Source organism: Ailuropoda melanoleuca, chromosome 11 (genome assembly GCF_002007445.2).
Source record: "Ailuropoda melanoleuca isolate Jingjing chromosome 11, ASM200744v2, whole genome shotgun sequence".
NCBI lineage: Eukaryota > Metazoa > Chordata > Mammalia > Carnivora > Ursidae > Ailuropoda > Ailuropoda melanoleuca.
Window position 1 is genome coordinate 64,331,893 of NC_048228.1, and position 24,927 is coordinate 64,356,819.

Here is a 24,927-nt window from a genome sequence, read left to right on the forward strand (position 1 = left end):
ATATTGCCTCACACCTGTCAGAATGGCTAAAATTAATAGCACAGGAAACAACAGATGTTGTTTAATTTGCAGATAAAGGGGAACCCTCTTACACTATTGGTGGGAATGCAAACTGGTATAGCCACTGTGGAGAACAGTAGGGAGGTTCCCCAAAAAGTTAAAAATAGAACTACCCTATGACCCAGCAATTGCACTAGTAGGTATTTACCCAAAGGAGAGAATACTGATTCAAAGGGGCACACATGCCCCTGATGTTTACAGCAGCATTATCAGCAATAGCCAAATTATGGAAAGAGCCCAAATGTCCATTGACTGATGAATGGATAAAAAAAATATGTGGTATATGTGTGTGGGGGGGTGGCATATTACTCAGCCATAAAAAAAAAAGGATAAAATCTATGAAATCTTGCCATTTACAATGGCATGAGTGGAACTAGAGGGTATTATGCTAAGTGAAAGAAGTCCGAGAAAGACAAATACCATGTGATTTTACTCATGTGTGCAATTTAAGAAATAAAACAGATGAACATAGGGTAAGGGTAAAAAAGAAAAAGCGGCAAACTATAAAACAGACTCTTAACTATAGGGCATAAACTGAGGGTTGCTGGAGGGAGGCGGATGGGGGGATGAACTAGATGGGTGATGGGGTATTAAGGAGGACAATCTTTGTGATAAGCACTGGGTGTTTTATGTAAGGGATGAATCACTGAATTCTACTCCTGAAACTAATATTACACCGTATGTTAACTAACTAGAATTTAAGTTAAAAACTTAAAACATAATAACAACACAAAAGAATAAAGGCTGTCTCTATACACTGCTATGAGATGGGATCCAAAGTTTAGTATTATTTTAAAATCAGTGTGGAGGACAGTGTGAATAGTTGATGTAATGTAAGAAAGGAAGTGCCTTAGTCCATTAGGGCTGCTATTAAAAAAATATATATATATTATGAAGTGGATGGCTGAAAGAACAAACATGTATTGCTCACAGTTCTGGAGACCAGCAAGTCCAAGATCATGCTGCCCGCAGATCTGGTGTCTGGTGAGAACCTGCTTCTGCTCATTGACAGCTGTTTTCTCACTGTAACCTCACATGGCAGAAAAAAGGAAAGGGGGTCTCCAAGGGGTCTCTTTTATACACGCTAACGTCACTCATGAGGGCTCTGTTCTCCTGACCTAAGCACCTTCCAAAGACCTCAATTAGGTTTTAACATATAATTTTGAGGGGATACAAATATTCAGTCTGCTTCAGGAATGGGCCACATATGCATATGTAAACACACATAGTTTTGCATTTTTACTTATATGATTAAAAAAAGGAAAAATAAACCATAATATCAGGGGTAAAATTATCTACAGAGAGGGAGAAATTAATGTGGAAGGGTGTAGCGATAGAAGCTAAATTTTTCTGAACATACTATTTTTATAGTTTTGACTTTGGAACCAAGAAAATATTTTACATGAAAAAGGTTATCTTCAAAAACAAAAAGTAAACTAAAACAAATCAACTTAACTTCGTATTGACTTGGCATACCACAGAGAAAAACTCTTTCAAGTGACTTTGAAATGTAGTAATCTAACTGTACATCTTGGTGTGGTATGAATTAAGGACAAAGAAGACTGCAAAAATAACTTACGTTTTCAGAATTTGTATCATTAGTGACAGTTCTATGATCATTATTCTGAGACAATTGTATGTGCATTTTGAGAAAAGTAAATGGGTTGTGGTGGTGTTACTGTAAACTAGGATTTTTACTGAAGGAAAAACAGTTATAAGATCAATGAGAATAAGTAAAAGCTCTACAGTCCTGAATTCGCACTGAACATGTTAGAAGATACTCATAAGGTATTTTGTCTTTTATATTACGTCACATACACATACATGTGTGCATGTGTGTATGTGTGCTGATCGAGCAGCCCACAGCTCCCATCATCTTGACTCGACTATGACAGTTTTCTTCCTGAGCTACCTTTTCTTAGAGCATTTAAGCATTTAAGAATATTTGGTTAAGACACAGCTAATATGTTTAGTTCAAGAATCCATCAGGTATTCAAAAACAAAAACAGGAAAAACAAGCAAAACAAGACAAATGAAAGCCTTATTTAGTCACATTTGGTGAATGCTAGAGAAACAGCTCATTATTTTAGAAATTGGCAAACAATAGGAAATAGGTATATATGATCTATCTCTATCATCTCTGTCTCTGTCTCTATCTATCTACCTATGTACATGTATGTGTATATCCTGGCTTAATAATTAATAAGGAAATGGGATAATTAAAATAGTATCATTTTGCCGGGCACCTAGATGGCTCAGTCGGTTAAGCGTCAGACTCTTTATTTCAGCTCAGGTCATGATCTTAGGGTCGTGAGATTGAGCCCTGCATCGGGCTCTGCACTGGACATGGGACCTGCTTAAGATGCTCGCTCTCCTTCTTCTGCTCCTTCTGTACCTCTCTCTAACAAACAAACAATACAAAAATAGTATCCTTTGCAACCTCTAACAAATTAATGATTAATGTTTCCTAAAATAATAAAAAGGGACAGCATTGAAGAATTATCTAATAAAAAGTGTAAACATCAGTACATAAAAATTGGCTTCCAGAATGGCCAAGTAAGGCTCTTGGTGAACGACTCTCCCACAAAAATAATGAAAATACTGAAAAATAGCTAAAATAAACTGTTTCAGAACCCTGGAATTTAACAAAATCTACAAAATGAACGGAGAGGTATTTATCCACAAGAAACTACTGAACCTTGATAAGATAGCTGTGTCGATGGCATTGCAACTTGTGACTACTCCCCATTCTCTCCCTCTTTAGCACTTTGTTGCAGTAGCCATGAAAATCAGCAGACTCACAGCCAAATGAGAGGATTAATCTCTTTCAGAGCTCCATTAAAAGCTCCATCCCCAGACTGCAGTGAATATTTTGTCCAAACTAGCAACAACCTGGAAAATCTCCATTCTCAAGGTGTTGTGGCTATTTGATTTGACTCAGCAATCAGTTCGGGGGGCGGAGGGGCTCTATTTCCAGGGCATTGCCAAAAATAGTAGTATTGTGCTGACAAAATTGCAGCATCCACAGTACTAGGATCCAAGTGAAGAAATAAGGAGCAGAGGTCCAATAAGAATAATTAGATAGGTAAATATAATGGACAGTAGAAGCATATTTTTGTTTGTTCATCTGGACTCTATCTGAATTGAAATGCAGCTAGTTAAAGCAATAATTCTGAAACCATGTTAATGATATAGAAAATTTGACTTGTACAGCAATAATAGCACAACAGAGTGGGAGAGAGCAGAGGTATATTAGAGCAAAGCTTCTGTGTACCATTGAACTTAGGTTAATATTAAAAAGAACTAGCTTGGGGCATCTTGGTGGCTCAAACTTTTTTAACCATCTGCCTTAGCTCAGGTCATGATTCCATCATCCTGGGATTGAGCCCTGTATCAGGCTCTCTGCTCAGTGAGGTGTCTGCTTCTCCCTCTCCCTCTCCCTCTCCCTCTCCCTCTGCTTGTGCGCACTCTCTCTCACTCACTCTCTCTCAAATAAATAAATAAAATCTTTAAAAAAATAAAATAAGAAAAAGAACTAGAACAATTTAAATTTATATGCTAATTGTTATCTTTAGGCTAACTGTCTTAGTCTGCTTCAGCTGCTATAATAAAAATACCATATAGACTAGGTAGCTTATAAGCAACAGAAATTTATTTCTCGTAGTGCTAGAGGCTGGGAAGTCCAAGATCAAGATTCAGCAGATTTAGCATCTGGTCAGAGCCTGCTTCCTGGGTCACAGATAGTCATCTTCTCTCTGTGTCCTCACATGGCAGAAGAGGTGAGGGGTATCTTTGGCGCCTCTGTTATCAGAGCACCAAATCCCACTGACGAGTGCTTCACCCTCATGACCCAAACATCTACCAAAGACCCCGCCTCCAAATGCTATCACATTAGTGATTGGGTTTCAGCATATGAATTTTAGGGGAGACACAAACATTTAATCTATAGCATCCCACCCTTGGCCTTCCAAAATTCATTTTCTGCAAAATGCATTCATTCCATCCCGACAGCCCCAAATGTCGTAACTTGTTCCAGCATCAACTAAAGTCCAAAGTCTTATTTAAATATCATCTAAATCAGATATGGGTGAGGCTCAAGTTATGATTCATCCTGAGGCAAATTGCTCTCCATCTGCCATCTGCGAACTTGAGAAATCAAACAAGTCATATACTTCCAAAATACAATGGTGTGACAGGCATAGGATGGACATTTCCATTTCAAAAGGAAGAAAGAAAGAAGAGTGGCAAAGCCAGAGCAAGTTTAAAATCCAATGGCGCAAATTCCATTACACTTGAAGGTTCTAGAATATTTCTGTTTGGCTCAATGCTCTGCCCTCTAGGTCCACTGGGGTGGGGTTCTACCTGGTGCACCCACTGAACCAGCAAGAGAAATCTTGCCCACAGGGCTTTGCAAGGCAGAGATTGGGCTCCCAAGGCTCTGAAAAGATCTGCCCCCATGGCGGCTCTCTGACTGGGCCCTGTGGCTCTGTTGGGCACAGCCCACACTGCACTGGAGTCCACTCCAGTGGACTCCACAGTGGACTCCACTGGACTGCCACTCCACAGTGGCAAAGGAACACAGCACCAGAATGTGGGGAATGGAAGCTGCCATGTGAAGCTTCACTAGACAGTATGCACTAGGCAGGGCAGACAGAGGTCCCACAGACACCAGCAACCCTTCCTTTGAAGCCATTCTGTCCCTGGGGCTTTGCACTCTGGACCTTGGTGACAGTAGCAACCCTGATGCTCTCTGAATCATCTTAATGGGAAAGGGGGTTATTCTTCTATTGTCTTCAACAACAGTTCCTGGTTTCTGTTGAGATGGTCCTTTGGGCATATTCTTAATATTCTTTCCTGAGCAGTCTTTCTGATTCATTTCAATATGGATAGGCTGAGAACATGTGAAATGTCCAAAGTCCACTTCCCTTTCGATTAACAGTTCCAACCTTAAATCATTTCTCTCTTTTCACATTATACTACAAGTGGTCAAGAGGAACCAGGCCACTCCTTCAGCACTTGCTTAGCTATTTCCTCAACCAAATATCCAATGGCATCTTTCACAAGTTCTATCTTTCACAAAACACCAGGACATGAACACAATTCAGCCAAGATCTTTGCCACTTCTTAACAAGGATTGCCTTACCTCTGTTGTCCCATAACGTTTCTCATTTTTGTCTTAGATCTCATTGGAATGGTTTTTACCACCTAGATTTCTGTCACCATTCTGCTCAGGACTACTTAGATTTTTCTTTTCTTTTCTTTTCTTTTTTTTTCTTTTTCTTTTTCTTTTCTTTTCTTTTCTTTTTTTTTTTNTTTTTTTTTTTTTTTTTTTTTTTTTTTTTTTTTTTTTTTTTTTTTTTTTTTTTTTTTTTTTTTTTTTTTTTTTTTTTTTTTTGAGGGAGATAGCCCCAGTGGGGTGGGGTGGGGAAGGGCAGAGGGAGAGGGAGGGAGGGAGGGAGAGAGAGAGAGAGAGCGCACCAGTGGGGCAAGGGGCAGAGGGAGAAGGACAGAATCTCAAGCGGACTCCATAGCCAACGCAGAACCTGGTGCAAGGCTCGATCTCACAACCCTAAGATCATGACCTGAGCAGAAACCAAGGGTTTCAGCAACATATAAGTAATTTCTACTTAAAATCTAGTTTTTTTCTCTAATTGATAAACATTTCCAAACATTTACTATATTTTCTTGATTATATATTTTATTAGATACTCCACCCAAATATTCAATATTTTTTAAAACTTATTCTGAACTATTGGCCTCAGTCTATGATATTTCAGCACCAAGTAGTTTTAAAAGTGTGTTATGTGGTCGCATCACATTTCTTGGCGGTGTGAATTTAGACAAGTTACTTACCTGCATTTTAACATAATCTTTTTGTGTTGAAAATGGGAGGTAATGATAGTCTACCTTATTGATTTATGGGAAGACAAAATGAGTTAAATATGGAAAGCACCTGATAAGATCACCTGTTACTACTCTTTCTAGCTAGCTCCTTGGATCCCTTTTATTATTCCTATTGTCACTGTCAATCCACCCAACAAATATCTCAGCCCCTTACCTATTACAGTTGCTTTCATAGTAGAGTGCCAATCCCTGGATGTCCTTTACCTTATCTCCCTGTACCTTTTTTGCAGTATTTATTAAACAAATATAATAATAACAATATCAAATAATTCGATTATCTGGTAGACATCAATTTTCCTCTTCTGCTCTAACCTCCCTTTCCATTTTCTCTGTATCTAATTATCTCTAACAGCCTTTTAATTTACATGATTTATTTATACTAAATCTATCATATGTTGGACTTTAGGGCCAATATGTTTTACTTCTTCATTAAGCTTAGAATGGTGGCCAAAACAAAGAATTGAAAAAAAAATTACGAAATATTTGTAAGCATAATTCTTGGCTAATTTATTCAGTTGCTCTAGCACATGTGATAATAGAGTAGGCAAAGATACTTCACATGTTGCATTTTCAATATATTTTATGCACATTTATTATATTCATTAGTTAAGTGGTTATTAGGTTTTTATTATTTATTTATTATAAGGAATGATGATACTTGAGCAAGTCTGACTTTAAGCCTGTCCTTATGGAACTCACTAACTGGTGAGGAAATTTTGCATTCAACATTAATTATACATATTTCATATTGAGTTTACACTAATGAGTAGGTTGTCAGTTCAGACTCATATAATTAGAGATCTCAGTTGGTCTCAAGTATATTAATAACTTCAAGGATTCAGGCAACTAGGTAGAAAGAGGTCTGGTCATCAAGGGTGGCTCTCCCTGTCCTTCTTTCATACCTCAGACAAGACCTGCCCCAGAATGAGAGGTCTCTGTGTGAGGCATAGGAATTACTCCTGCAGATATTAGGAAACATTTAGCTTATGAAAGCTGTCTATTTGTACTTCAACTTACATGACATTTCTGAGGGAGTCATGCCCACAGATTTTAGTTTCTGGATTTGTTTTCTACAAGCACTTTTTAACAAGAATCATTCTGTTAAGAATATTCAATTGATAAGTACATTCGTTCTAGCAAAAAATAGTCTGTTTATAGTCAGAAGTATAGTTACCACACAAACAAGGAGATTCAATCAGATGACTTGCCTTCTTTCTTTTTGCCAGCACTGTCACTGTGACACAGGGAACAAATGGATCACAGGCCATGTATTTCAACTCTGTTTTCACCTTTTATATTTCCAGATTACGTGAGGAAAAAAAAAATGTATGAAAAAGTATTCATCCACATTACTTATCTGAGAAAGAGGGTATGGTTGATACAGTAACTTACACTAAAAATATATGTATAGGTTCCTATTAAACTGCGTTGCAGACCATTTGTTCATTTTTTTCAGCAGATCTTTTCCTCTATTTGACTCAATCTATGACCATACAGGGAATAGTATATCATTTTGGTCAAATGTATTCTAAGTAGTATTTGTTAAAAAGAAAACTTAAAAAAGGAATGAATCTTCAAAAATTTTGCTGACATGAAATGTTGGTAAATTAGGCATCAAGAGCACAATATTTTTTATGCTTCATATTTTTGCTGTGCATTGTTTTATTGCAGAATATTTTATTGTAATAGCACTCATTTCTGAGATCACACTTACTTTTATTACTTCCATGTGATTGGAATATATTACATAAGTAAAACTTGACTTATTAGTTCAAACAGATGTATGCAGGAGTATTTCTAAATGTCATTTTACTAGAAGTCTATGTTTTATATAATTTGCAGGAATGGATCCCTAAAGACAAATCTCATAAACTTTCATTTGTACAAATCTTCCTTTCAACTGACAAGATAATAGGACAGCACGTCTTTGCAGACTGCACAATTTTAAAATGTGGGAACAAGGAGTAGCTAAAGATGAACAAAACAGAAAGCCAAAGCACATATACAGGTAAAATTATCAAGGGGGATATAAATGTGAAAACAGCTAGGTCATGGATTCTCTAAGTTACTAAATCCATGATTGTGGTTTCTCATACTTTATTCATGATAGATAGGTAGATGATAGATAGATGATAGATAGATAGATAGATAGATAGATAGATAGATAGATAGATGATAGATGGTAGATAGATAGATGATAGATGATAGATAGATAGACAGAATGTTGTTCAGCATGTTTTTAATTATTATCTCCTCACTAATATTTGATTTCAGGGAATGATGCCTGAAAAACAGTATAGTATCATATTCTTTAAGAGACTTTTAAAAAAAGATCTAAATAAGCAAATGCATGTTTATTAAAAACAGGTGTTTTCTTTGTTTTCCAATTTTTGAAAAATTGAGATAAAATCCATCCATCATAAAATTCACCAAAGTGTAAAGTTCAGTGGTTTTTTACTATTTACGAAGCTATGCAAACATCACTATTAATTAATTCCAGAATATTCTCATTATCTCAACAAGAAATCCTTACCTATTAGCAATCATTTCCTTTTACCCCTTCTCCACAAATCTACTTTTTTGTCTCTATAGAGTTGTCTATTCTGGACCGTCCATATAAATGCAATCAAACAATATTGACCTTCATGTCTGGCTTCTTTTACTAAGCATCATGTTTTCAAGGGTGGTGCATGGTATCACATATAGAAGTATTTCATTCCTTTGTATTGGCTGAAAAATATTCCATCACATAGATATACCGCATTTTGTTTATCCTTACTCAATTGAAGGACATTTGTGTTGTTTCTGCTTTTTGGGTATTATGAATAATGCTACAAAAGCTTACTTGAATTAAATAATAGACTTATACTATATTCTATAAGAGAAAAACTGGATGGTCAATTTATGTGTTTATTTATATATAGTTGTCTTTTACTCCATAGCAAAAAGGCTTATTTTTTATGTTACAGAAACAGTCCTAGAGAGCAGATTATGTGCAAACTTTTATACAATCTTCATATTTAAATTATCTAAAAATCATACATTGTTTTAGGAAAAAACATTGCTATTTCTATGGCTGCAGATTTCATTTATCAAAATCTTACCATAAAATATAAATATAATCAATTCTCCCCCTTTTTTAATAATCCCAGCTGAAGTGGGAAAACTGTAAATTTATAGAAACTAAAGACATTGACTTGTGCATTAGTTATTTTGTTGAAATAATTTTTAAGGAGAGAAAACAAATTAAACCCTTGCTACATAAAGTAATGTCAAAGAAAACTTGGGACAATGGCAAGTAAATAATAATTGTAAAGCAAAACTAATGAAACATAAGGGCACTTGGGTGGCTTAGTTGGTTAAGCATCTGACTTCTGTTCAGGAAATAATCTCAGGGTCCTGGGATCAAGCCCCACATGGGGCTAACCCCTCAGAGGGGAGCCTGTTTCTCCCTCTCCCTCTGCCTGCCACTCCCCCTGCCACATAAATAAATAAAATATTTTTTAAAAAACTAATGAAACAGAGGATAGAAAAAAACAACATGGCTGAGCAAATTCTAAATTTGTTATCTTAAGATAAACAACATATATTCTGTAAAACATATGTATGCACAAACACACATATATAATGTGATTCCCTTCTCTTTCTTGTATCATTCCTTTCCTGTACTATCAAGTACTGTGGACGTTCTCAACTGGCTCTTTCACATTAGCATTTATGCATTCCAAAATAACCCCCATTTGAACCCTCACTTTGGTTCTGCGCTCACTCCTCCCATACAAAGCAGTTTTTACTTCTACCGCTTACACTCCAGGATGCTTCAACTCTTTCTCTTATTGGCATTAACAACATTTCTTCCTGGGTTTTGTAATGACTCTTTCTCCTCTACCCAAAATTAAGTGTTAACCCAACACTTTGCTCTATTGTCAAAGAGCTTAACACCCTTTAAATTGCTTGCTTAGTTATTTGCTTTTTCTGGAGTCCATCTTCTGAGGGGAGAGCCATCGTCTATTCCACTAACCATTCTTTCCCCAATATCTAGAACTCTGTCTTCAACATTTTAAAGTACTCAGTAAGGAATTAATGAAAGAAAAAAAAATTGATTCAGAAATGAAATAATTATTCAGGAATAATAATATTTAAGAGATTTATTTATAAAAGCCAAAATATTGATGTAATGATGGGTCCTTTTAATCACTTATTTTTGAATGCTTGCTTTTTCTAAATGTATTCCATTTATCAGTCACCTCTTGGTCTCATATGCGATGTTTCTTTTGCACTTTAGTTGTTACCATATAGACTATGCATTTTTAATGTGAGTAATGACTCTTCCAAGTCAATGAAAATTGGCCCTTGGGCCAAAAAATTCTTAGATAATACAATGGTTCATGACCTTTTAATGCTGAACCCTACCCAACACAATTATATTCTTTAATATTTAATTTCTTTTGTGAAATTTAAATAAATTTATTTTTTCTCTTTAACAGGGCAACAATGAAGAAAGTGTTGAAAACACTGATTTGAACAATACTGTACTTCTAAAACTTTTTTAATGAAAAACTTGTCAGCGTCACATGTATTTGCAGAGTGAAAAGTATATATTTATAATTCCTTATCAAAAACTCTTAATAAAATTTTACACTGTGCTTTTTAATTTTTTTAATTTTCATTTTAACTCCAGTTAGTTAACATACAATGTTATATTAGTTTCAGCTGTACAATATAGTAATTTAACACTTCCAAACATCACTTGGTGCTCATTACAAGTGCACTCCTTAATCCTCATCATCTTCTTCACCCAACAGCCCACCCACCTCCCCTCCGGTAACCATCAGTTTGCTCTCTATAGTTAAAGAATCTGTTTCTTGGTTTGCCTCTCTCTCTTTTTTCCCTTCACTCTTTTGTTTCTTAAATTCCACATATGAGTGAAATCATAGAGTAGTTGTCTTTCTTTGGTTTACTTATTTCCCTTAGCATAATACTGTATAGCTCTATCCATGTCCTTATAAATGGCAAGATTTCATTTTTTTTTTTCTGGCTGAATAATATTCTGGTATGTATGTGTGTATGTGATACACATACCATTTCTTTTCTATCTATTCATCAATCAATGGATATTTTGGGCTGTTTCCATAATTTGGCTATTGTAGATAATGCTGATATAAACATGGGGGTGTGTGTATCCCTTTGAATCAGTATTTTTGTGTCCTTTGGGTAAATACCTAGTAGTATGATTATTGGATCATATAGTAGTTCTATTTTTAATTTTTTAAGGAACCTCCGTATTATTTTCCACAATGGCTGCACCAGTTTGCTTTCCCACCAGCAATGCAAGAGATTTCCTCTTTCTCCACATCCTTACCAACACGTGTTTTTCTTGTGTTGTTGATTTTATCCATTCTGACAGATATGAGATGGTATCTCATTGTTGGTTCTTTTCTTTTTTTTCAGATTTTATTTATTTATTTATTTATTTAGGAGAGAGTGTGTGTGCACCTGTGAGTGGGGGGAGGGGCAAAGAGAGAAGTGGAGAAAGAATCTCAAGCAGACTCTGCTCTGAGAAGGTAGCCTGACATGAAGTTCCATTCCACAACTCTGAGATCATGACCTGAGCTGAAACTGAGAATAGGATGCTTAACCAACTGAGACACTCAGGCACCCCTCTCACTGTAGTTTTGATTTGCATTTCCTTGATGACCAGTCATGTTGAGTGTCTTTTCATGTGTCTATTGTCCATCTGTATGTCTTCTTTTGAAAAATGTTTATTCATGTCTTTTGCCCATTTTTTAACTGGATTATTCGTTTTTGGGTGTTGAGTTTTATAGTTCTTTCTTTCTTTCTTTCTTCCTTTCTTTCTTTCTTTCTTTTTATACTAACCCTTTAACAGATATGTCATTTGCAAATAACTTCTTCCATTCTTTAAGTTGGTTTTTAGTTTTGTTGTTTCCTTCACTGTGCAGCAGTTTTTTATTTTGATGAAGTCCTGATAGTTTATTTTGGCTTTCCCTTCCCTTGCCCCCAGAATGGCAAGTTGCTACAGCTAATGTCAAAGAGGCACTGCCTGTGTTCTCCTCTAGTTTTATTATGGTTTCAGTTCTCACATTTAGGTCTTTAATCCATTTTGAATTTATTTTTCTGTTTGGTGTAAGGAAGTGGTCCAGTTTCATTATTTTGCATATTGCTGTCCAGTATACCTAACACCAAAAGACTCTTTTTTTCTCATTCAATATTCTTTCTTGCTTTGTCAAAGATTAATTGACCATATAGTTGTGGGTTCATTTTTGGATTTTCTTTTCTGTTTCATTGATCTATATGTCTATTTTTGTGCCAGTACCATACTGTTTTGATCACTACAGCTTTGTAATATAACTTGAAGTCTGGAATTGTGATGCCTCCAACTTTGCTTTTCTTTTTCCAGGTTGCTTTGGCTATCCAGGGTCTTTTGTGGCTCCACACAAATTTTATGATTGTTCTTGTTCTGTGAAAAATGCTGAAAGTATTTGATATACTTTAAAAAATGTTTAAAAGACCATCTGCAGAGGCTAGATAAGAAATAGTTTTACAACTAATTCACAGCAGTAGAGGAACACCACATTATAATGCCAAAAGCAAATTAGAATTAAAATTAGAAATTATTTTGCCAAGATGTCACTAGCCTATTCACAAGAGATTTCTTATAGCCCACTTACCTCCTCTCTCCTTCTTTGAACCAATATTCCTACTTAGTCCAATTTTTCTTCCTACTCCACATTCTTTTAAAAATATTATGTAAAGATTTTAATGATTTCTTTCTTTATTTCATTGTTTCCAAAGATGTTCTGGGAGGCCTTATCTACCATAATAACAGTACTTTGAGAAAATGAGAAATGATGTTGGAAGCACATTGTTAGGAGAGCTGGCAGATGGGGAAAAAGAAGGAAAGGACAGAGGGATAGAGGGACAAAGTAAGAAAGGGGATTAAGGTCTAAAATAACTTTGAAATATTGATGTCATTTCAGTCTGTCCTCAAGGAGAATGCAACTCATAGTCTTCAAAAGTAAGTATGTCTCCTGAATGAATAAGTGTATAAATGTCTGAGAAGTACTCTATTCCATTAGCCTCTCTTGGAATTCTGTAAAACTCCATTCAGTACTTCCCTAGACCAAATGTGTGAGGTGGGGCTTTTCTGATCCTCAGTTTTTGAAACTCCTGAAAGAGACAGACTTCTCCAGAGATACCCACTTTAGAGAAATTGGTATTTAGATATTAAACCACTAAAAAATAATAATATACTGCATGGTGACTAACATAGCATAATAAAATAAAATTTAAAATAAATAAACAAACCACCAAAAATGGCAAAATACCCAAATCAGGAAACACAGAAATAAATTTATGGTAAGTGTTCAGACCAATAGAAAGATGCTGAAAGATTTTCCTATTAGATCATCCACAGCAAGCCTTACTTTTTTTGTTGCCAGCAGAATAAAAATTGCTGCATACTGTCTATATATTAATAATGTCTATATTTCTTTTATTTTCTTTGGGTTTTTAGCAACTCTAGCTCCTTAAAATGAATGAAAGAGAAGATTGGTGTATAAACCACAAACATATTGTACCCCAAACAACATTTAGACTTTCTAGTTACTAAAAGAAAATTCTGTGAAGCATGTTTATTGAAAGTGTTTACAAGAATTACTTCTCAATACAATTCACCTTTCTCTCAAGATTATTTCATACATGTACCAAGTGTGTTGAACTTAGTTTTTAACTATAAAGAGTATTATTTAATTTTAAGAAATTCAATTCTATTATATGTGTAACCCCCCCAAAATAGTATACACATTTCCAAAATTGTGAAGTTAAAAAGGGAGGAACTTTAACTGACAGCATTAGCAACATCAACACTGCCTTTTGACCAAAGTTTGAATTTTCTCAAGTTTGCATGACATATTAGATTGCCTCCATCTGTTCTCTTCATTTTCCTCAGATGGCACTATAAGCAACCAACACACACCCAAATCAATGTGGGATAGAAGTCCTTTACTTGATGATCAGTGCTTTTATTTAACCACTCAGATTCTATTGGTTATTTATACCTACCATTTTGAATGATGGGTGCTGTGCCATTGTGTTAGCTATTTTTTCTTTAATATTTTTATATCCTCCCCTGCAGTGGTGATATTATAAAGTTACAGAATGTGATAAGTGTAAGGTCTTTGAGAGCTCCTTTGGTGCATAATGCACTTACTGCAAAGTTGTATGGGTTAAATATAGGCAAAGATGATTTCTTCCCTACCATTTTACACTCAATAATTTATTCACTCAATCATTTGTTGAGGATGTGTTAAGAGTCAATTACTCTTCTGAAGTAGGAAAAGAGAAGACATAGTATCTATTCTTACTAAGTTCAATGCATTGGGGTAGAGGCAGTTATAAAACAGAAAGGCAATTCAGCTCAGTAGGCATAGTGATAAGAGAATGCACAGCAAATTAAAGGAACAGAAAGAAAAGACACCTTGTGCAGAATGAGGAGGACTGGCTACAGAAAGAGTTTTACAGAAGAGAAAAGTAATTTAAGACATTTTCTCCTAAGTTATGAAGATAAGGAGCAACATTCTAACCAATGAGAATGCTCTTCAACAAAGCACAGAGATGGAAGGACATGTGGTTTACAAGGAAATCTATGTCGTTTGTTCTGACCCTGGCATAAGTTGGCAGTATGAGATGTGCTAAATATTACCAGACCTGGAATATTCAATATCTAATCTTTGTCTCAGAGAAATCTGAAATAATTCTAAGGCAATGCAGGAACCAATGAGTTTAAGAAATGAGTAACAGATTAGGGAATATATTACAAAATATGAGAGAAATATTCTGTGCATGTTAGACAGGTGTGAATATTGTAATAGACAAGATAGATGGAAGGATTTCAAGAAGCAGAATCAATGAAGATTGATGCTTAATTTGATATAAGAAAGAAAGAAAACATTTAATGGGACCTTTAATTTATGGGCTTGAGTGAATGTATAGATGGTGATGACTTTAAGTAAAATAGGAAAAACAGAAGAGTAGAAAGTTTGGAAATTTGAGGATGGGTGAAATAGGTGAAGGACATTAAGAGGTACCAACTTCTAGTTACAAAATAAATAACTCATACGGATGAAAGTACAGTATTGGGAATATAGTCAATAGTAATGTATTAACTGTGTAGTGACAAATGGTAACTACACTTGCTGTGGTGAGCATTTCATAATGTATGATTGTTGAATCACTATGGTGCACACCTGAAACCAATAAATATTGTATGTCAACTATAATTCAGTGAAAGAGAATAAAAAATAGGAAAAAAGTTTGGGAATTTGGAGTTCAATTTTAGATGTTCAGTTTTAATATCTTACTGGAAATATCTAGTCAGTTGAATATATGGATCTGGTGTGCAGACAGGGGAACAGAGATAGAGATACAGATTTGACAGCATCAGTGTTCACTGTTTCTGGTTCTTGGAACTGTGAGTTTGGTTGAGCTAGCCCAGAATAAGTGGGCAGGCAATGTTAACCAACTCATGTGTCAAGAGAATCTGGGCATATAAAGAAAACAAAGGAAAGGACATGCCCACTCATAGTGAGATTACTGTGGATTGAATTGGAACATACATGCTGTCTCTATATATGGTGACTTATTTCAGTTCTAGCCAATTTTGGCATGAAGGAATGTGGGCACACATTTTCTTCTATGCCAAAAGAAGTTAGAAATCAAAATTTTTGTGAAAAATATCCTGATTTATAAATGTTGACCCCCCAAAAAAACAAACAACCCCAAATTTGGGTAGACTTAACAAAATATTCCTGAAGAACAATTAAGCCTATAGTGGTCATCCACTGAAGTCACATCTAGTAAGAGAAAAGGACAGAAAATCGAACAAAGTGGTCACCAATAAATTAAAAATCAAAAACTAGTAGAAGTTTTCTTGTTTTTCTTTGTAATAGTCCATTTTCACCTAATGACAATACTGTAATACATCTAACATGAAAAGAGACTTCTTGTGGTTCTGTAAGCAACAGTTTTCCTGAAGAAAATTTGAGATCTTTCAATTGAGCACTGAAGACATCTCTTGAAACTGTGGAGAAAAGCTGTGAGTTAAAGAGAATCACTGAGACTAGTAAGATTGGGAATGTCAATTTTCATAAATAGGAAAAGGTGTGGGATAGTTACTATATATTGATTCTGGTCTAATTTAAGTTTAGGGAAAAAATACATCATGCAACAAAGAGCTCAAGATTATGGTTTTCTCTTCTGTCATTCAATAGTCAAGGTATAGTGGTGTGGAAGTGAGACTGTTACAGAATCCAGAGATAGTTTTACATAAGAATGTGTTTCAACAATATAAAAGGGCAAGGTCATTGAGGGCATCACAGCAAGAGTACTTGATGTATTGAATTATTAGGGCTCAGCCAGAGGGGAATGAATCCGAGAGGGAACTTACTTTCTTTTACCCTAATATGAAGTTTCTATCTCACTTAAACAATACACTAGTGAACTTGTGTCAACAGATTAAGTCTTTTTAAAAGTAATATTATTTTGCTGATAATATAGAAAATACAAAAATTAAAAACTACCCATAATTCACTATCTGGAAATAAAAACATTAATGTTTTGGTACATTTCATTCCAATCTATATAAATGTGCTTGTGGTGTGTGTGTGTGTGTGTGTGTGATGAAGTAGGGAGGAGAGAGCTGCAGAGGGAGAAAGAGAAAGGGAGGGAGGGAGGAAGAGAGGGAGGGAGAGATGGCAGAGAAAGATGGCTGCAAAGTGTGCATATATTTTATTTTGGTAATTTCCCTTTTAAATTAACATTTTATTCTGGATAGTCTCTAAATCACATTTTTTAAAAAACATGCTTTATAAATGATTGTATATTATTTATAAAATGAAGCATATTTGTGTGACATTAAAATTATTATAATTTTCATTTTCATAAATATTTTAAAAAGCACTCTTCAACTTACACTTTTCACTCATTGATTATTTTGTCTTTGACTTTCTAATAGGTAATTAGAAGGATTATTGTGTCAAATATTATCAACACATTCAGGTCTTGCTACTACTCTCAAAATGATTTTCAGAGAGTTTGGAGTTTTACTTGGAAGTGGAAAGCTTAACACTCTATTAACAGAACTGCTATTAGGGCAGATTGAGTACTTACATTCTACTAATTTCTCTTAGGATTTTCTCTGTTTTGTTGAAGTTAGATTTTCTCTCAGATCTATTGCCTTCTTCCTTTACTTTTTGACACTTTTGACTTCCTTAATGTCTCTTAGTGGTTAGATTTATATATTCATTTATATGTGTATTTTTACTTTTTGTCTCTTTTTTACTATATCTAAGCTCTAAAAGAACAAATAACACAACGATCTAATTTAAAGTTTTATTCTAGCATCTNCTTTTTGACACTTTTGACTTCCTTAATGTCTCTTAGTGAAGTTAGATTTATATATTCATTTATATGTGTATTTTTACTTTTTGTCTTTTTTTACTATATCTAAGCTCTAAAAGAACAAATAACACAACGATCTAATTTAAAGTTTTATTCTAGCATCTAGCATAGAGTCTAGCACATAGTAGAATATTAATATTTATTTGTTCAATAAAAGAAAGAGGAAGGAGTAAAGGAAGAATTAGCAAATTTAAAAAACAAAAAGAAAGAAAATACAAATGATTACCCTCTCTATAGCGTTTAATTTCTGATGTCTCTTGTTTATTTTAAGCATTGTGACACTGTAAGTCCTCCATTACCTTATTACCAATTGTTACAAGGAGTGGCAATATGTAAAATCATGTCAAAATTATAGTAGTCATGAAGAAAGGGGTGGCAAAATGGAGGCATTAAATAATCAGAAAAACTTCTTACTACAATATACCAACAAATGCCAAACAGAAAATAACGAACATCCCTTTAAATGAATATTGGAATTTGCAATAAAGATAATTCCCTTAGAGAACTGAAAACCACGATGTTACAAATGTGTGCTATATTGTTGGAGGCGTGGCGGGGGCGTGCCTCAGTATTTTTTAGACTTAGGTTCTCATATACATGTAAAGTTAACCAATAAGACTTTGAATCAGGGATCAACAGATTCAACCCACAGAGAAAAACATGACCAGTCTTCTCCTGTTTCTCTTAACAGTATGTGATCTTATAAAAGGTTTTACGGTTTTCAAGGGTAGCTTTTTTTCTTTTAAGAGGGAAGAAAAATAATATGCAAATTCGACCATATGTGACCCTCACACAGAACCTAAAATATTACTACCTAGTCCCTTACAGAATCAGTTTGCCAGTCCCTGATTTAGACGCAGGCAAAGCTGGCAGTTGAAACTGAGACCAGGACCGTAAATCTAGGACCTAGAGTGGTTGTAATCTCTGGAAACTGATGGAAGAAAGCAGCTGATCCAATAGCAGATGGAGGCTACAAGTAAGCTTGCCTACTTTGGCCTAAACCTGGAAGGAAAAAAGAATTCCACTTGAAAATTTCTAAGTATGGGTCTGCCTTCAGTTATCTTTGGGGCACAAGTAGAAAATGTGTGTCTATTTCTTCTTTCAGTAAAGATGCAGTAACAAGGACTAAATTTAATGTTCTGCCTGAAATAACTTAAAAAAGAAGAAAATATATAAAATTCATGTTTTAAATACCTTCGATAGCAAGCAACAAAGAGCAATGATCAGTTATCCCTGGGGGACATGAAGTAAATAAGGTAGACCCTATGGTTGTCCTACTTCAACTCCTGGGGAGAGTGTTTGGTCACCAACCAGGGAAGAGAAACCCAGTCAGAGGCTGAGCTGGGGGTCTGGAGATGGAACAGAGTACCGGAGAGGTGAGTGCTGCACAGACAGAAAGTGATCTGCAAAGGCTTCCCTGTAGTCTCCAACAGGAGGCTTACCTGTCAGGAAACCACAAGTGGCCAAGAAAGAAACTTACTAAAGCAGAAGGAACAATCTCAAAAGTTCACAAAGGACTAGGAATAGTTCTTTTCCTACCAAAAATCCATAATTAATGGGGCATTCGTTAGAGTACCCTGGGTGGGGGGTATTGCCTGAGTAATGGGGAATAAATTATTCTGTGTAAAACATAGCAAAGCTTGTATAGCAAAACTTAAAAGTAAAAATTGAATGGATCAATTTCCAAGTAACTTAACTGCATTTCAAAACAAACCTCAAGAATATTCAGAGGATTAAAACAGTAAAAATATTCAGCTTACAACAAGGTAAAATTTACAGTGTCTGGTGTCTAATAAAAAATTTCCAGGCATGTAAAGATAAAGGAAAATACAGCCGGAGAGGAGAACAAAATCATNGGGGGTATTGCCTGAGTAATGGGGAATAAATTATTCTGTGTAAAACATAGCAAAGCTTGTATAGCAAAACTTAAAAGTAAAAATTGAATGGATCAATTTCCAAGTAACTTAACTGCATTTCAAAACAAACCTCAAGAATATTCAGAGGATTAAAACAGTAAAAATATTCAGCTTACAACAAGGTAAAATTTACAGTGTCTGGTGTCTAATAAAAAATTTCCAGGCATGTAAAGATAAAGGAAAATACAGCCGGAGAGGAGAACAAAATCATTCAATCAAAACTGACACAGGAATGGCATAAATAATAGTATTATTAGAAAATGATATTAAAAGAGTTATCTTAACTATATTCATGTGCAGAAGATGCTAGAGGAAAAATTGAGCATGCTAAGTAGAGGAAGAAAGACAGAAAAGGGGGCCTGGATCAAACATCTAAATATGTCTAGATGTCTAAACTACATGTTTAAAATGAAAAATCCACGGGAGTGATTAACAGATTAGATATTGCAGAAGTAAAGATTGGTGAGGTGGAAGACATGGTGAAGGAACCTATTCAGAATGAAACTTCAGTGGGGAAAAAAAAAAGACTGAAATATGAATAAAGTAAGGTGAAGTCAAGATTTTTCAGAATATAAAAGCTGAAAGAATTCATCATCAGCAAACCTGTACTTCGAATAATTTCAAAAGAAGTATTCAGGCAGAAGGGAAATAATACCATATAGGAATCTGGTTCTACATAAAATAATGAACAGCAAAAGGAAGGATCATTTTTTTCTTATTATTTAAAACTCTTTAAATAATAAACTATTTATGCAGAGATGTGACATGGTAAAATTCACCTTTTTTAAAAAACCCATCCCCCCCACCCTCCTCCCTTCTGGTAAACCATCAGTTTGTTCTCTATAGTTAAGATCTGTTTCTTGGTTTACCCCCTGTCTTGTCCTTTGCTTTTTGTTTTGTTTCTTAAACTCCACCTATGAATAAAATCATATGGTGCTTGTCTTTTGTTGACTGACTTATTTCATTTAGCATAATATTCCCTAGCACCATCATGGACACAAAAGGGTGAAGTGAAGTGAAAGTTTATTAAGTGAAGATGAGAACAGAAAGGAAAGAAAAAAAAGCTCTCTAGAGTAAGAGAGGTCCTGAATGGGTTGCCACTGAGGCCTTTTCTGGTTGGTCTTTTATAGAAAACTGACCAGGGAACTTGGTAAATATCTTGTCTATAACATTTACCACAAACAAGGTGTATTTCTAAATATCAGGTGAATATTTCATTTTGCAAATGGCAAGATTTCATTCTTTTTTTTCTGGCTGGATAATATTCCATTGTGTATATAATCCACATCTTCTTTATCCATTCGTCAGTCGATGGACATTTGGGCTGTTTCCATAGTTTGACTATTGTAGATAATGCTGCTATAAATATCAGGATGCATGTATCCCATTGAATTAGTAGTTTCGTACTCTTTGGGTTAGTACCTAGTAGTATTGAGTAAAGGACAGGTGAGGCTAGGCAGGTTACCTGACTACATGGTGACCAGGCTCGTGGAAATCCCAGATGCAGAGAAATGTTATAGACAAGATATTAACCTGAGAGAAGGGAACATAACAAATCCACCTGTTTGTTCCAGATATAGAGGAGATATTTTACCTGATAGTTACAACCTACCTTATTTGTTCTAAATATAGATGAAATATTCACCTGATATTTAGAAATACACCTTGTTTGTGGTAAATGTTATAGACAAGATTTACCAAGTTCCCTGGTCAGTTTTCTATAAAAGACCAACCGGAAAAGGCCTCAGTGGCAACGCATTCAGGACCCCTCTAACTCTAGAGAGCTTTTTTCCTTTTCTTTCTGTTCTCATCTTCACTTAATAAACTTTCACTTCACTTCACCCTTTTGTGTCCATGAGATTCATTCTTTGACCCCGTGAGACAAGAACCCTGCAACAGTATGATTGCTTTATCCTGGAGTAGTCTTATTTTTAACTTTTTGAGCTACCTCCATATTGGTTTTCACAGTGGCTGCACCAGTTTGCATTTTCCCAACAGTGCAAGATCTACATCCTTGTTTCTTATGTTGTTGATTTAGCCATTCTGACAGATGTGATGTGATATCTCATTGTTGTTGTTGTTGTTGTTGTTTTTAACTTATTGAAGGGGGCAGAGGGAGAGAGAGAATCTCCACTGGGTGTGGAACCTGACGCCAAGGCTTGATATCAAGACCCCAACATAAGGACCTGAGAAAAAATCAAAAGTTGGACACTTAATCAACTGAGCCACCAGGCGCCCCTCACTGTAGTTTTGATTTGCATTTCCTTGATCATGAATGATGAGTATCTTTTCATGTGTCCGTTGTCTTCTTTGGAAAAATGTCTTTTCATGTCTCTGCCCATTTTTTAATTGGACTGTTCATTTTTGGGGTGTTGGGTTTTACAATTTCTTTATATACTTTGGAAACTTTTTATCAGATATGTCATTTGCAAATATCTTCTCCCATTCTGTATGTTGCCTTTTAGTTTTGTTAATTGTTTCCTTTGTGGTGCAGAAGCTTTTTATTTTGCTAAAGTCCTGAGTTTATTTTTGCTTTTGTTTCCCTTGTCTCCAGAGGCTTATCTAGAAAAAAGTTTATAGGGCCAATGTCAGAATGGTTATGCCTGTGCTTTCTTCAAGGACTTTTATGATTTTAGGTCTCATTTAGGTCTTTAATCCATTTAGAGTTTATTTTTGTATATGGTGTAAGAAAGTGGTTCAAGTTCATTCTTTTGCATGTTGCTGTCCAGTTTTCCCAACACCATTTTTGAAGAGATGCCTTTTTCCCATTGGATATTCTTTCCTACATTGTTAAGATTAACTGACCATACAGTTGTGGATTCATTTCTGGGTTCTCTAGTGTGTTCTATTAATTAATATATGTGTCTATTTTTGTACCAGTACCATACTGTTTGGTTACTACAGTTTTGTAAGATAACTTCAAACCTGGAATTGTGATGCCTCCAGCTTTGCTTTTCTTCTTTGAAATTGCTTTGGCTATCCAATGTCTTTTGTGGTTCCATACACATTTTAGGATTATTTGTGAAACATACCGTGAAAAATGCTATTGGCATTTTGATAGGGATTGCATTAAATGTTTAGATTACCTTGTATAGACATTTTTAGCAATATTTGTTCTTTCAATCCATGAGCAGGGAATGTCTTTCCATTTCTTTCTGTTGCCTTCAATTTCTTTCATCAGTGCTTTATAGTTTTCAGGGTATGGGTTTTCACCTCTTTGGTTAGGTTTACTCCTAGGTATCTTATTATTCTTGGTGCAATTGTAAATGGGATTGATTCCGTAATTTCTCTTTCTGGTGCTTTATTATTGGTGTATAGAAATGCAACAGATTAAAAAAATGCAACAAATTCTTGGACATCAATTTTTTATCCTGCGAGTTTACTTACTTTATTTATCAGTTCTAGCAATTTTTGGTGGAGTCTTTTGGGTTTTCTATATAGAATATCATGTCATGTACAAATAGTGAAAGTTTACTTCTTCCTTACTGATTTGGATGACTTCCTATTTCTTTTTTGTTGTCTGATTGCTGTGGGTAAGAATTCCAATAGTGTGTGGAATAAAAGTGATGAGAGTGGGCATCCCTGTCTTGTTCCTAACTGTAGAGGAAAGCTCTCCGTTTTTCCCCGTTGAGGATGATACTAGTTATGGGTTTTTCATTTATGGCCTTCATTATGTTGAGGTATGTTACCTCTAAACCTACTTTGTTGAGAGTTTTTATCATGAATTGATATTGTACTCTTTCAAATGCTTTTTTTTTGCATATATTGAATTGATCATATAGTTCTTACATTTTCTTTTATTAATTGGATGTATCACATTGATTTATTTGCAAATAATTGAATGTCCTGTACAACCCAGGAATAAATCCCACTTGATCATGGTGAATGACTTTTAAAATGTATTATTGAATTCTGTTTGCCAGTATTTTGTTGAGGATTTTTGCATCTATGTTCATCAGAGATATTGGCCTGCTGCTCTCTTTTTTTTTTTTTTTTTTTTTTTTTTTTTGTGGTATCTGTATCTTGTTTTGGTATCTGGGAAATGCTGGATTCATTGAATGAATTTGGAAGTTTTATTTCATCTATTTCTTTGGAATAGTTTGAGAAAAATAGATATTAATTCTTCTTTAAATGTTTGGTAGAATTCTCCTGTGAAGCTGTCTGGTCCTGGACTTTTGTTTGTTGGCAGTTTTATGGGGTTTTTTGTTTTCGTTTTTTGTTTGTTTGTTTTTTTATTACTGATTCCATTTCTTTGCTGTTTATCGGTATCTTCAAGTTTTCTATTTCTATCTGTTTCAGTTTTTGTAATTTATATGTTTCTAAGAATTAATCCATTTCTTCTAGATTGTCCAATTTTTTGGCCTATAGTTTTCATAATATTCTCTTATAATTGTTTGCATTTCTGTGGTATTGTTTGTTATTTCTCCTCTACCATTAGTGATTTTACTTATTTGGGTCATTCCTCTATTCTTTTTGATAAGTCTGGCTAGAGGTTTATCAATTTTACTAATTTTTTCAAAGAAACAGCTTCTGGTTTCCTTGATCTGTTCTATTGTTTTCTTTTGTTTTTGTTTGTTTTGTTTTTAGTTTCTGTATCATTTCTTTTTTCTTAAAATTTTTTTCTTATCATTTCTTTCTTTTTTTTTTTTAAAGATTTTATTTATTTATTTGACAGAGATAGAGACAGCCAGCGAGAGAGGGAGCACAAGCAGGGGGAGTGGGAGAGGAAGAAGCAGGCTCATAGCGAAGAGCCTGACGTGGGGCTTGATCCCATTACGCAGGGATCACGCCCTGAGCCGAAGGCAGACGCTTAACCGCTGTGCCACCCAGGTGCCCCCATATCATTTATTTCTGCTCTAATCTTTATTATTTCCTTCCTTCGGAGGCTTTAGGCTTTGTTTATTGTTCTTTTTCCAGCTCCTTTAGGTATAAGGTTAGGTTGTTTATTTGAGATTTTTCTTGCTTCTTGAGGTAGGCCTGAATGACCACATACTTCCTTTTGAGAACAACATTTGCTGCATCCCCCAAATTTTGGAGCATTGTGTTTTCATTTTCATTTCTTTCCATAAGTTTTTTAATTTCTTCTTTTATTTTCTGATTGGCCCATTTGTTGTTTAATGCCATGTTATTTAATCTTCATATAGTTGTGCTCTTTCCAGGAAACTCACCTTTTAAAAATATTTATTTGACCTCAATGTGATCATTATCAGATAGTTATTTAAAGATTTTATTTCATATTTGAGGCAAAAATGGTAGTATCATGGACAAGATAAAATTGCACAGGTTTATTATATTTTAGTGTTAAAAGCAGTATACTTTGGACATGGATATTGGTGAGGATAATTTTGTTACATGATAAAAATGAACCTTTTCCCAAGAAGGTACACTAAGTACACTAGCTAGTATTAGTTGCTTGGTATTCTAGCTCTTGGCAATTATTTTAACATCTGAATGTCCATTACATCACCAAACATTTGGTACTTATTCTAATCTTTATTGAGGGAAAAGGCAAGTTTCATGTTTCTCTTATCATCTGCAACTAATAGATGGCTAATATATCTAGTAAAGA